This window comes from Pongo abelii, chromosome 8, assembly GCF_028885655.2.
Source record: "Pongo abelii isolate AG06213 chromosome 8, NHGRI_mPonAbe1-v2.0_pri, whole genome shotgun sequence".
NCBI classification, from domain to species: domain Eukaryota; kingdom Metazoa; phylum Chordata; class Mammalia; order Primates; family Hominidae; genus Pongo; species Pongo abelii.
In genome coordinates, this window is record NC_071993.2 from 139,416,854 (window position 1) to 139,429,016 (window position 12,163).

At 57.8% G+C, this 12,163-nt stretch overlaps 1 protein-coding gene across 2 annotated transcripts in view; it reads right to left on the bottom strand.

Moving 5' to 3' along the window:
* STK32C (serine/threonine kinase 32C) overlaps positions 1-12,163 on the bottom strand; it is a 107,993-nt gene that overhangs the window by 21,756 nt on the left and 74,074 nt on the right. The window lies entirely within an intron of this gene.

A 12,163-nucleotide genomic window follows, 5' to 3' on the forward strand; every position in this document is an offset into this window, starting at 1 on the left:
AGAAGCATCAATGAGCAGGGGGGTCCCTTGTGGCCAAGGAATGTCAATCAGAATTGAGGATGAAGATCCCCAAAGGGAAGCCAGGAATTAAGACACAAAACTGTGAGCAGCAGAGCCAACCCCTGTCTCCCACTCAGGTTGGGAGAGACCTTCCCAGGACAGGTAATCCAGACCCGTTTCCAAGGCCTTCCACAACCTCTGCTCTCTAGGCCTCTAGGAGTTGGAGCCCAGCAGGGGGCCTGGAGGAAATGGATGATTCTGGATCTCAAGGTGGGCCACAGATGGCCCTGGGCTCCTGGCTACATGCCCGGAAAGCGTGGTGGCACACACCCATAGTCCCAGCTATTCAGGAGACTGAGAAGGGAGGATTGCTTGAGCCTGAGAGGTTGAGGCTGCAGTGAGCCACGACTGTACTACTGCACTCAGCCTGGGTGACAGAGCGAGACCCTGTCTCTAAAAAAATAAAGTCAGATGATACACAACCTTAATTCAATCTGCAACCTTCATTCCTCTCTGCCACGAATGGTAACACGCTTGTTCTGGGATTTGTACGTGGGTGTTTTGGAGGCCATGATTCTGCCGCCCCCAGAGGTTCCTGTACTGCTTAGTGTGTGGCCCTGGAGGCACCTGTCTCAGTCACATCGTGGCTCCAGGGCTGTTACTGGAGACCCCTCCCTGAGACTCAGCCCTTTTGTGAAGCAAAGCGGTGACCCTCCCTCCTCCAAGGGGCCACTGGGAGTCACACTGTGCACAGAGCAGCAGGCTGGCCCAAACTAGGAAAGCATGTCTGATGGTGCCAAGCAGTGGCCTGGGTGGATCCGGCTGCAGCACTGTGATGTGGGAGACAGTGGCTTGGCCTGGCACCATGGGCTCTAAGTGTGGCCTCTCCAGGAAGCTGACAACAGGCATGGCCTCAGCACCTCCCTGCCCGCTGGGAGGGGAAAGCTGAGCCTGGAGGGACAGGAAGAGCCTTGTGTTGGGGGCTGCCCAGAGGCGCGTGTGCTGATGGGGGCTCCTGAACACACGGCCACACCTGCCGAGGAGCGGGGGCAGCTGCAGGCAGCCCGAGAAGAACAGACAGAGACTAAGCTTGAACGAGGCCGCCTTGGGAGGGCGGGGCGGGGCTGGGCGGGATTTCTCCTGAACTTCCTGCATTTCCTATGACCATTTTTTAAATTGTTATTTTGAAAGCCAGTTGAGGGTTTCAGAATGACAGTGAGCGTAAGCTGCAGCAGCCCCTGGCTGCCCACTTCAGTTCCGAGGACCCCCTCCTGCCGCTTCCCACTGCCAACGGGGCAGAGTCGCGTGGCTCGGCAGCATGGCCTTCCTCCCATGCACAGGCCGCAGGAGGCAAAGGAGTCCCATGCCCCGGACGGCAGCCCCAGCCTCACTCTGCACGGGCGCAGAAGGAACAGTGCTCTCCTGCACCAGCCCCAGCACCCGCGGCCTCCTGCAGACGGCCACTGCATGCTCAAGGCGGCGACTGCAGGTCTGGAAACTGCTCCAGAAAGGCTGTTTCCTGCCCTGGGGCTGGGACCAGACAGGCTGTGAGACAAATAGGGTGGAAAATCCAGCCCCCACCCTCTGCCCCTCAGGAGCCTGGCTTGGGGCCACTGGCTGGGGCCAGGGCTCTTGCTGCTGGGGGGGAAGCTGGCGGGGTGGCCGCAGAGCCCACCTCTGCCTGGAGCGGCGCCAGCACTCGCAGCCCAAGGCCATCTTCAGCCGGTCCCAAGCCTCAGGCTTTCTGTCCCTTGTGCACCGCCCCAGAAAGCAGCCTGCCCAGGCGACCCAACCCTCTCCGGGCTCCCTCTGCCCCTCCCCGGGCTCACGATGCAGCTCAGCTCTTACGGGGGAATCTCTGGAAGAACACGCCTTCCCTTGGGGTGCTCAACCCCCACAGCCCACTCACCACGGGACAGGGCACCTGGGCTTCCCATGCCCTCTGGGCCCAGTCACAGGTGCGGCAGACACAGACCAAGTGTCTACTCCAGACAGGACCTCACCCTCCTGCCAGATGGGCACACCCAGGACCACCCACTTTTCCAAGCATGTGGCCTGGGCTCCATCTGGGACCAGCCCCTTGGCCCTGTGACCCAAGCCTGCTCTTCCCATCACCCACAGCCAGGGGGCAGGGACCTCGAGTCAGGGCCTGGCCTCGCATACCCACGGCTCCGTTGTCCACCAGAACAAAGCAGCAGATCCACTTCCCTCCAGCCTGTTACCCCACCTGGGAAACAAACTGCCCTGGACGGTGGAGCCATCAGCCACAGTCCAAGCCCCTGGCCTGGCCCCGTGGGAGGAGCTGCCCTGAGGAGCAAGGAAGGGGAGGCAGGGTTACACCCAGCTCTCCTGAGTCTTTGGGCTCTGTGTCCTGGAACATTCTCAGCTCAACTGCAGTTCAAGAAAAGCTTGTAAGTCTTCCTATGTGCCAGCCCCATGCAAGGTACTGGCAGTGCAGGATGAGTGGCCATGGTCCCTCCCTGGAGACCCTGGGGAAATGCCTCGACCCCCTGCAGCAGGCCCGAGTGCGTCCCCAAAAGACACAGCCACCAGGAGCCTCAGAATGCGGCCTTATTGGGAATAAAGGTCTTTGAAGATGTAATTAAGTTGAGGATCTGGAGGTCCTGAATTGGGATGGGCCCTAAAGCCAATGATAGACATCCTGATAAAAGACAGAAAAGAGAAGATGACGCAGGCATGGGGGCGAGGGAGTGTGAAGGTGGAGCACAGGCAGCAATGTGAAGATGCCAGCCTGGGAATGAAGTGACGTGGCAGCAAGCTGAGGATGCCACGAGTGGCCAGCAGCCACCAGACGCCAGGAGAAGGCACAGCAAGTCCTCCCCGGGAGCCGCCCAGAGGACCCACCCTGCTAGGTCTCAGGCTTCCTATCTCCAGGACTACAAGAGAAACTTCTGTTGTTTGCAAACACCGAGCTACGGAACCTGGTTCTGGTGGGAAACTTGCTTTCTCCGCGCCTCCTGTGTCTACACATCCCTGGTAACACCCTGCAGGCTTTGAGCACCCACGGCCATGCCTGCAGGCAGCAGCCTCACCTGCGCTCACGCTGCGCCCTCACCCGAGCACCTGCCAACCCAGCAGCCCGCTTCCCCTAATCTCCTTCACTATTTTCTGACCCAGACCAGCAGGTGAGGAGCCTGGTCCCGCCCCTTATTACTAGGACCCGCCCTACTGAGGCCTGGACTGTCAGGCACGTTGAAGGTGGTTTGGGGTGGTGTGGGGTTTTCCATTGAAATGGATTTGATTAAGTCAATCACATTAAAGTGCTTTAGGTGAAGACAACAGAGAAGAGGGCAGGTCCGGCAGACTCCCTCGGGCCCCTGATGCAGGAGGCTCCAATGAGCGGCGGCGTAAAGCCCTGGGTTTGGTGCGGTCTGTCTGGAGGGACCTCAGCACCCGAGATCACGCAGAGCAGTGTTTACAAAAAAGACTGGAAACCGGTGGCCTTTTATGACCAGGCCTGGGGGGCTGAGGGCAGGCAGGTCCGACTCAAACGCTTCCTCCAGGAAACCGGTCCCTGCTTTCCTGGCTGCTTCCTCCAATCACCGACTTAAGCCCAAAAAGGAAATGGAGTTTGAGGTCTCGCCATGAAGAGGAACAAGCCAACCCCGGGCACCGGAGCCCTGGGCTTTCCCTGTGAAACGCCACTGACGGGGAGGCCACAGCGCCACCCGGAGCCCTGGGCTTTCCCTGTGAAACGCCACTGACGGGGAGGCCACAGCGCCACCCGGAGCCCTGGGCTTTCCCTGTGAAACGCCACTGACGGGGAGGCCACAGCGCCACCCGGAGCCCTGGGCTTTCCCTGTGAAACGCCACTGACGGGGAGGCCACAGCGCCACCCGGAGCCCTGGGCTTTCCCTGTGAAACGCCACTGACGGGGAGGCCACAGCGCCACCCGGAGCCCTGGGCTTTCCCTGTGAAACGCCACTGACGGGGAGGCCACAGCGCCACCCGGAGCCCTGGGCTTTCCCTGTGAAACGCCACTGACGGGGAGGCCACAGCGCCACCCGGAGCCCTGGGCTTTCCCTGTGAAACGCCACTGACGGGGAGGCCACAGCGCCACCCGGAGCCCTGGGCTTTCCCTGTGAAACGCCACTGACGGGGAGGCCACAGCGCCACCCGGAACAGGGTGGCAGCCATGTGACTGCCATTTCAACCAAATGCTGTTTATGCATTTTGCAGATTTAAGTGATTCACCCAAGCTCTTTCTCTTTCCAAGTAATTTTTGTTCCCCAGAAGCAAATGCCTGACCACAAGTACCTAAGGCCTCTAAACGGTATAATGAAACCACCTCCTAATCCTTCCTGGGGGAGCTTCTGATGTCCCAAGGAGAAGCAGAGCCTGGGGCCGTGGGGACAGCAGGGCGGGACAGGGCAAGGCAGGCTCCCTCCCAGGGATCAGTGCCAGGCACCACAAAAACGTGAGGGTCAGTGCCCAGGACGGGGCTGGAGAAGGTGTCTGCAGCGGCTGAAGAAGGTGCAGCCCAGTATGGGGCCCCTGGGGAGGGCACTGGAGGCAGAGGGGTCCCCCAGGCAGAACCGGGCTCCCGTGCACTCCAGAAGCAGTTCCATCTCCCACTCTCCTCCTGCCCCTCTTGAGACCCCCCCTGAAGCTGTTCTCTTGATGTCCCTGAGAAGCTGTGTCCCACGGGCCACTTGTCCCAGGCCCCTCTCCCTGGATGAGCTCAGGATTCTAATGTGGTGAGTGGGAATCAGTTTTGGGGTTTCAGTTTTCCCCTGATGCCTAGTGGCTGCTTCCTAGGCCATGGCTGGTGAAGTTAAGACGCCTCACGAGGCCACAAACCTCTCGGGAAGAGGTGGATTCCTCCCGAGTCCTGGCAGGCCCACCAAGGGGCCAGGGCGGCGGCTGGAGGGGCCATGCTGTGACGGCACCACCTGGCACTGAGGCTCTTGTTCCATCTGCTGCAGATGGCAGAGGGGGGTCTTTGTCCCAAGAGGCTGGGAACCCCCCGTGCCCTATGGCTGTCAGGTGTTGGTGGCCAGGCAGGGGCACTCAGCCCACTGGCTTCCCGGGGGATGGAGCTACCTCCCAGGCCCACACGCGCAGGGGTGCTTGCGCTCCCACCTAAAGCCCTCGTTTAGTCAGAACATCGCCGTGGGGCTGAGGCACACAGTTGCTGCGACTACAGGACGGCCCCTTCGGCAACAGCTGCCACCCCTCAGCTGCTTCATGCTGGCTGGAACCTTACTGGGCTTGGAAGAGCAGATGGGCTGGAGCGCCGTCTGAGTCCTCGCCACTGTGGAACCACTGTGGAAGACATACTGTTTTCTGGTGCTTGCACACAAGCGATCATTCTGATGAGGTCGGGGATTCTTGGCTATCTTCAAACGGAGCTTGGAGATGCTGCTCCTGAGTGGCTGAGAACCTGTGGCCTCGTGGACTCTCCCACTTGGGGATAACCAAGGCTCTTAACACCTCGCCTGGCTACTCCCAGCTCTCCTCGCCCTGGGAGTGAGGGACCTGTGCACAAGATGTGCGTAGTCCGTGATCCATCTTGAGGGCCACCCTCCATGCTGCCCAAGCTTGACAGTCGCTTCCAGGGGAGCTCTGCCAGCTGTTTCTCCCTTGTGTCCTCCTGACACTTCCTGATACATCCCCGAGTTCTGGGCAGCACCTCCATGTCCCTTCCTCATCTGCCACATTCCCATGCCTTGCTGCAGTCCCCTCTGAAACAGGGGGGTTCCTCCAGCAGGTTTGCCCACTTCGCTTTTTCTGCCATGCCCTGCTGCTAGGTAAGGTCTCTATGAATTCTTGGGGGGACGCTGGGTGCTCCTTCACTCACAGAGCTTTCTCTCGCCTGTTTCCACAGAGCTGTGAGCCCGAAGGGTTTCACCCTCCACACCCTGCACCCCGTGCTCTGTATGGCCCCTTCTGAGCTTCCGGCCCCTTCGTGCCATGGCTCTCCCCCACCTGCTTGGGGAGTGATGGGAGGCCGGGACAGGCGTGGCTGCCATGCGTTCCTGTCAGTCAGGGCCACCTCTTCTGGCATCTCTGGCCGCCTCAAGCCTGTGGCTCTCGTGAGCTGCTGGGGGGACCTGGGGGGGCCTGGGGGGCTGGAAGTCTGTGTTGTTCAAAGCCATTGCACATGGGCTAATTTGTTACAGCAGCCGTTGGACACTTGTGCAGTATGCCCACCCGGGTGCGTGGGAAGCTCGTGGTACGCCCACCAGGGCAAGTGATGCGGCTGTGAAGGGACCTAGGACAGGGATACACATTGTACAGGGGGCACCAGACACACGGTTGGGGGAGAAAGCAAGGTGAAGCCGTGACTGGTGTGAGTGGTGTGAACAGTGTGAACTGTGAGTGGTATGAACCGTGAGTGGTGTGAGCTGTGTGACTGGTATGAACTGTGTGAGTGATGTGTGGTGTGAGCGGTGTGAACTGTGAGTGGTATGAACTACGTAAGTCATGTGATATGAACCGTGTGACTGGTGTGAGTGGTGTGAGCAGTGTGAGCAGTGTGCCACCCTTGATGCCAGAAGCAGGTTAAATGGATATATTAAAAGAAATCAGGCCAGGCACGGTGGCTCACATCTGTAATCCCAATACTTTGAGAGGTGGAGGCGGGCAGATCACGAGGTCAGGAGTTCGAGACCATCCTGGCCAACATGGTGAAACCCCATCTCTACTAAAATACAAAAAATTAGCTGGGTGTGGTGGCGGGTTCCTGTAATCCCAGCTACTGAGGAGGCTGAGGCAGGGAAATCTCTTGAACCCAGGAGGCGGAGGTTGCAGTGAGCCAAGATCACGCCATTGCACTCCAGCCTGGACAACAGAGCAAGACTCAGTCTCAAAAAAAAAAAAAAAGAAAGAAAATCAATCAATGGAAATATGAACCAAAATCTTTTTTATAAGGGATATTTCTAGAAGGAAGGAGAAGGCAGGAAGAAGGGACAGTGTCGGGGCCTCCAGGTGACGTGGGCAGCAGAAACAGACGGGATGTTCAGGACACAGAGCCACCTGGGTCCTCAGCAAGTAAACAGCAAGGACAGGGCCCACAGAGTGACCGGCAGTCACGGGCCCACCTCACTGCACAGACTCATCCAGATCCTGATTCAGAGAAACCATTAGAAGACACTCACAGACACTGGGAGAACGCAAGCCTGGCACAGTGTGACAGGATCGTAAAGACCATTGTTTCAGGTGTGGAAAAATACCGTGGTGTTGGCTACGAAGAGAGTCCTCATCTTTAAAGATACACACTAAACTATCAATGGATAAAATGACACTCTCTGGAATTCATGTCGGATACCAAGGGCACGGTGGGAGGTGGGCGAAGGTTGTGGCTGTAACAGGATTGGTGTCACGTCGGTCCCTGATGAGGCCAGACCTGGGTGCTTGTGGGGGATCACAGTGCTCCTCCTCTATACCATGTGAGCTGCACCTTCTAAAAACTAGAAAAGAGAGAAGAGTTGAGGCAATGCTTCTGTGGCCCCAAAGCCCACACATGGGCCTCCATCAGGAGCACAGAAAGGACCCCTGGCCCCTTCCCCAGGTGGCAGAGCCTGCGGACGGCCTGGTCAGCGGAGGGACGTGGTCAGTGCTGGGACCTAGGCTCTGGGCCCACGGGGAGGCCCGACTGCCCCGGAAATGGCCAACAACGTCCCCGCGGTCCTGGATGCCACAACCTGTCATGAGGTTCGCAGAAGGGGGTGACCCGATGGGGTGGCCAGGGGCTCCCGGTCCAGATGAGGAAGCTGAGGCTGGGTGGCAGGTGGCAGCCCCACCGTGCACGGGCCCCACACACACTGGGCAGCTGTGTCTGCCACGTGTGGGCCCAGCACGGTGGCGAGTAAGCTTCCTTCTCACTCGCGGGCTCGTTGCAGGACATTCAGGAAGGCAGCCCAGGAGGGGGTGCCTATGACGTATTTGAGACTGACCTGAGGCAGCATGACAAGTTTAACTTTCCACACCAGAACGGCTCAGTCACCCTCAACACGGTTTCCAGTACTATCCGCCACACACCCAGTGGCTCCAGCCGGCAGCCAGAGATAGAAACTGAGAGGCGTGTCTCCCACCTAACAGAGGCTTCCCTTCCCGGCCATTCAGACATGTGCCTGCCAGCCTACGTGTCAATCACGGTGTGACCCTCAACCTGGTGCCTGGGGTTCACCCACCAAGCAGACCTCCTGTGGACCCGACAAACGTGTTGGCCCCAGGGTCCCTGCACTCCCTGCTTGTGCCCCCGACCTCCAAGTGCTTGTGGACATCAGGCCTGCCATGCACCCGCCAAGGTCTATAAGTACTAGAAGATCTTCAGCTTCCATGTTGTGGTTGTATCACGGAAACCCTGCCTGCCCCAATTCCACCCTTAACGGTGAGGCCAGCCCTCAGGGACCCACACAGGTGGATGGATCCCTTGGTCTCTGGCCATGGCCTCCCGGCTGCTGAGACCGGAGCTGCCAGCTGGGTGGGCAGTTTCATTTTAAATGCCCACTCCTGCCCCTGGGCTCCCACTCCCTGACTGTGCTCCCTGGGCTCAGAGGCTGGGCCCCTCTGCCCTCCACTGGTGCTTGCTCCTCCCAAGCCAGGTGACCTGACTGGAGGCCAGTAGGGCCACCTCTCTGGCCTCAGCTTCCTTACAGCTCTAAGGCAAAGGCAAGGACCATGCACACGCCTGTCAAGGGAAGAAAACGAGAAAATGGATATGAAAGTTCTCCTCCTCCTGAATCAGTCGTGAGGGAAACAGCTATTTTAAGGCATAAAGGTGCAGCCTGGGTAACCCAGAGAGATGGGCCCGGCAAATTCCCACCGCGTTTTGGCCCATTTAGGAGCACGTAGTAACCACTCATTCCTAAACAGACTCTGCACCGAGGCCCCCACGCAGGGTTTCTTTGGTCCTGCAGTGGTAGCAGAGGTGAATCCAAAGCAGAGGGCGAGGCACAGAGGAACCTGAGTGTGCCGGCGGGGCTGGTCCCAGTGCAGCTCCACCCCTCTGACTCCGAGTGTGCTGGCGGGGCTGGCCCCGGTGCAGCTTCACCCCTCTGCCCCTACAGCCTGGAGCTGAACTGGCCCTGGAAGAACCAGCTTCCCCACGGCAGGGAGAGCAGGATCTCTTTCCCGACCATTTAGGAGCCTCTAGCTGCTGTGTACACAGAGCTCCTCTGGGTTCTCTAATCAGTGCTGCCATCCCCCTCCCAACTCTGGCCTGGTGGGAGGGTGGTCTGTTTAATCCTCAGCATCTCTGCCTCCCTCCAAAGCCACTGTGGTCAGACCCAGCACAGCCTGGAGTCCCCGAGACTCTCCAGCCCTGACCTTCTGAGAGAAAAGGCAGCTGCTAAGCTGGGGCCCCTCAGTGTGGCAGGCAAGTGGACGAGGCCTGGGGAACTGCCAGCAGCCCTGGCGGGGGGGCTTCCTCCCACCATCTGGCCAGGGCACGGGGCAGCCTCCTTGGGACCGAGGCAGCTTCTACTGAGGACTGTGGTGCAGCAGCTGCTCTCGGAGGCCCCCATGGCAAGCTACACAGCAGGCCCAAGAGATCCACATGATTCAGGAGATGCCCTTGCTTTAAAATGTAGGTTTTATTATCACACAGGTGAGTGAGATCAGGAGACGCCTGCCATTGATGAGACTATTCATTCCAGTTCCCAACAGGAGAAAGGGCATGCCACAGCGTGGGGCCACGCAGGGGAAGACCAGGGTCTCGGAGGCAGATGACGTGAAGGGGAAACATGGGCAGAGCCTTAGTGGAGGCTTCCTCGGGAAAGGTGGGTGAGCAGGTTTGAGACTGGCCTGTGGGAACACAGGCCTGCCCTGCTTGTCTGGGGTCAAGCCCTGAGGTGATTCATGCAGGGGATGTGGGCTCAAGCCTGGGAAAGCACAGAGGAGATGGCTGCGGGTGAGCTGGGGGTTGCATTTGAAAGGCAACCAAAGGCAAGTGTTTCTGATCTCTCGGAAGTGGTTGGCCCAGGAGGGGGTCTCTCCAGGGTCAGCAAGGCCCTGACATTAAAGCGTTGGAAATACACAGTTCATACATGTGCAATGCATGCACACACACCACATACATATATGCACACATACATACCACATACATTCATACACACACATACCATATACATACATGCACACATACATACCACATATACCACATACATGCACACGTACATACATACCACATACATGCACACACACCACATACACAATGCACACATACATACCACATGCACACATTCACACACACATACCACATACATGCACACACACCACATACACAATGCACACATACCACATGCACACATACATACATACCACATGCACACATGCACACACCACATACATGCACACACACATACCACATACACACACATACATACCATACACACATGCACACACATACATACACACATTCACACACCATATACATACATGTACACATACCACACACCACATACACATATGCACACACATACCACATGCACACATTCACACACCACATACACACATACCACATACACACACACCACATACATGCACACATACCACATGCACACATACCACACACATACATACCACATACACACATGCACATACATACCACATACACACATGCACACACACCACATACACATACACATACATACCACATACACACATGCACACATACATACCACATACATGCACACATACCACATACATGCACACATACCACATACACACATGCATACACACATACATACCACATACACATGCACACACACCACATACACACGTGCACACACACCACACACATGCACACACCACATACACGTGCACATATACACCACACACATGCACACACACCACATACACATGCACACATACCACATACACATGCACACACACATGCACACATACCACATACAGATGCACACACACCACATACATGCACACACACATACATACCACATACACACATGCACACACACCACATACACACATGCACACACATACCACATACACACATGCGCACACACACCACATACCACATGCACACATGCACACATGCACACACACACATGCACAGAGGCATGCACACGCACACACACAGACATGCAGGCACACACATGTTCATGTACACAGGCATACACACACGGAGGAGGGGGCACACTGGGTGGACACTTGGGCAGAGACCAGGCTGCAGTGCCAGGGTGACTGTCCAGCCCTGTCTGAGTCCCCAGTGCTCCTGAAACCCTTGCCCTGGGCCAGGCTGGACACGTGGGGCCAAGCACTCCCCATGAGAGGTCCAAGGGAGGAAGATCACACTGCACTTAACCATTTAAACCCCAAAGCCAGACAGGGTCTGCAGTGGCCAGCACTGCACTCCACAATCCTGAGAGCCACAGGCCGGAACCCTCAGAATGTTGGTGGGCATTTTATAGATGGTGTGAGGGCTCAGGACAAGAGCACTGTGTGCGCTGAGCCTCCCCACAGCCTGTCCTGGGGCCCTCGGTCCAGCCGGCAGATTCCTTTGGTCCCCACAGGAGGACAGGTCAGCTCAGCCCAGTAAACATTCTCTGAACCCAGCACTAGCATACAGTCCTCCCCAAGCCGGGGGAGCCCATCTCACACGCACAATCACAGAATCACAGCAAAGTTAGCAAAAACCCAAACAAAGTCTGTATCAAACCATCTTAGTCCCAACTAATAGAGTCCAGAAACACCATTGCTCCAAAGTCCCCGGGGGCACCACACACTCCCTGCCAGATGGGGGTCACTCCATGCCACGCACTTGGCCGCCGCAGAGGGCTCCTGCTGCCCTGAGCAGGGTGGCCAGGCAGCAGGCTGGCGAGGAAACCTGAGCCTGTGCTGCTGGAAAGTGAGAGGCATCTGGGAGAAACCCAGGCCCAGCCGCCCGCAGTGACTGCAGCAGCCCCTGCCCCGGGAGCCCGGCAGCAGGCCAGCAGACGCTGCTGGACATCGTCAACTTTCAGCGGCCACCAATGGCTCCCTTTCAGCCAGGCTTCCAGGACACTAGGGGGCTGTCGTGTGAGGGGTCACCCACGGCACACAGACCCGGGTTCCCCAGATCCCAAGCCCAGGATCCAGGCCCGGACATCTTAGGGGCAGGGTCTGGACAGTGAGGACAGATCCCAAGCCCAGGATCCAGGCCTGGACATCTCAGGAGCAGGGTCTGGACAGTGAGGAC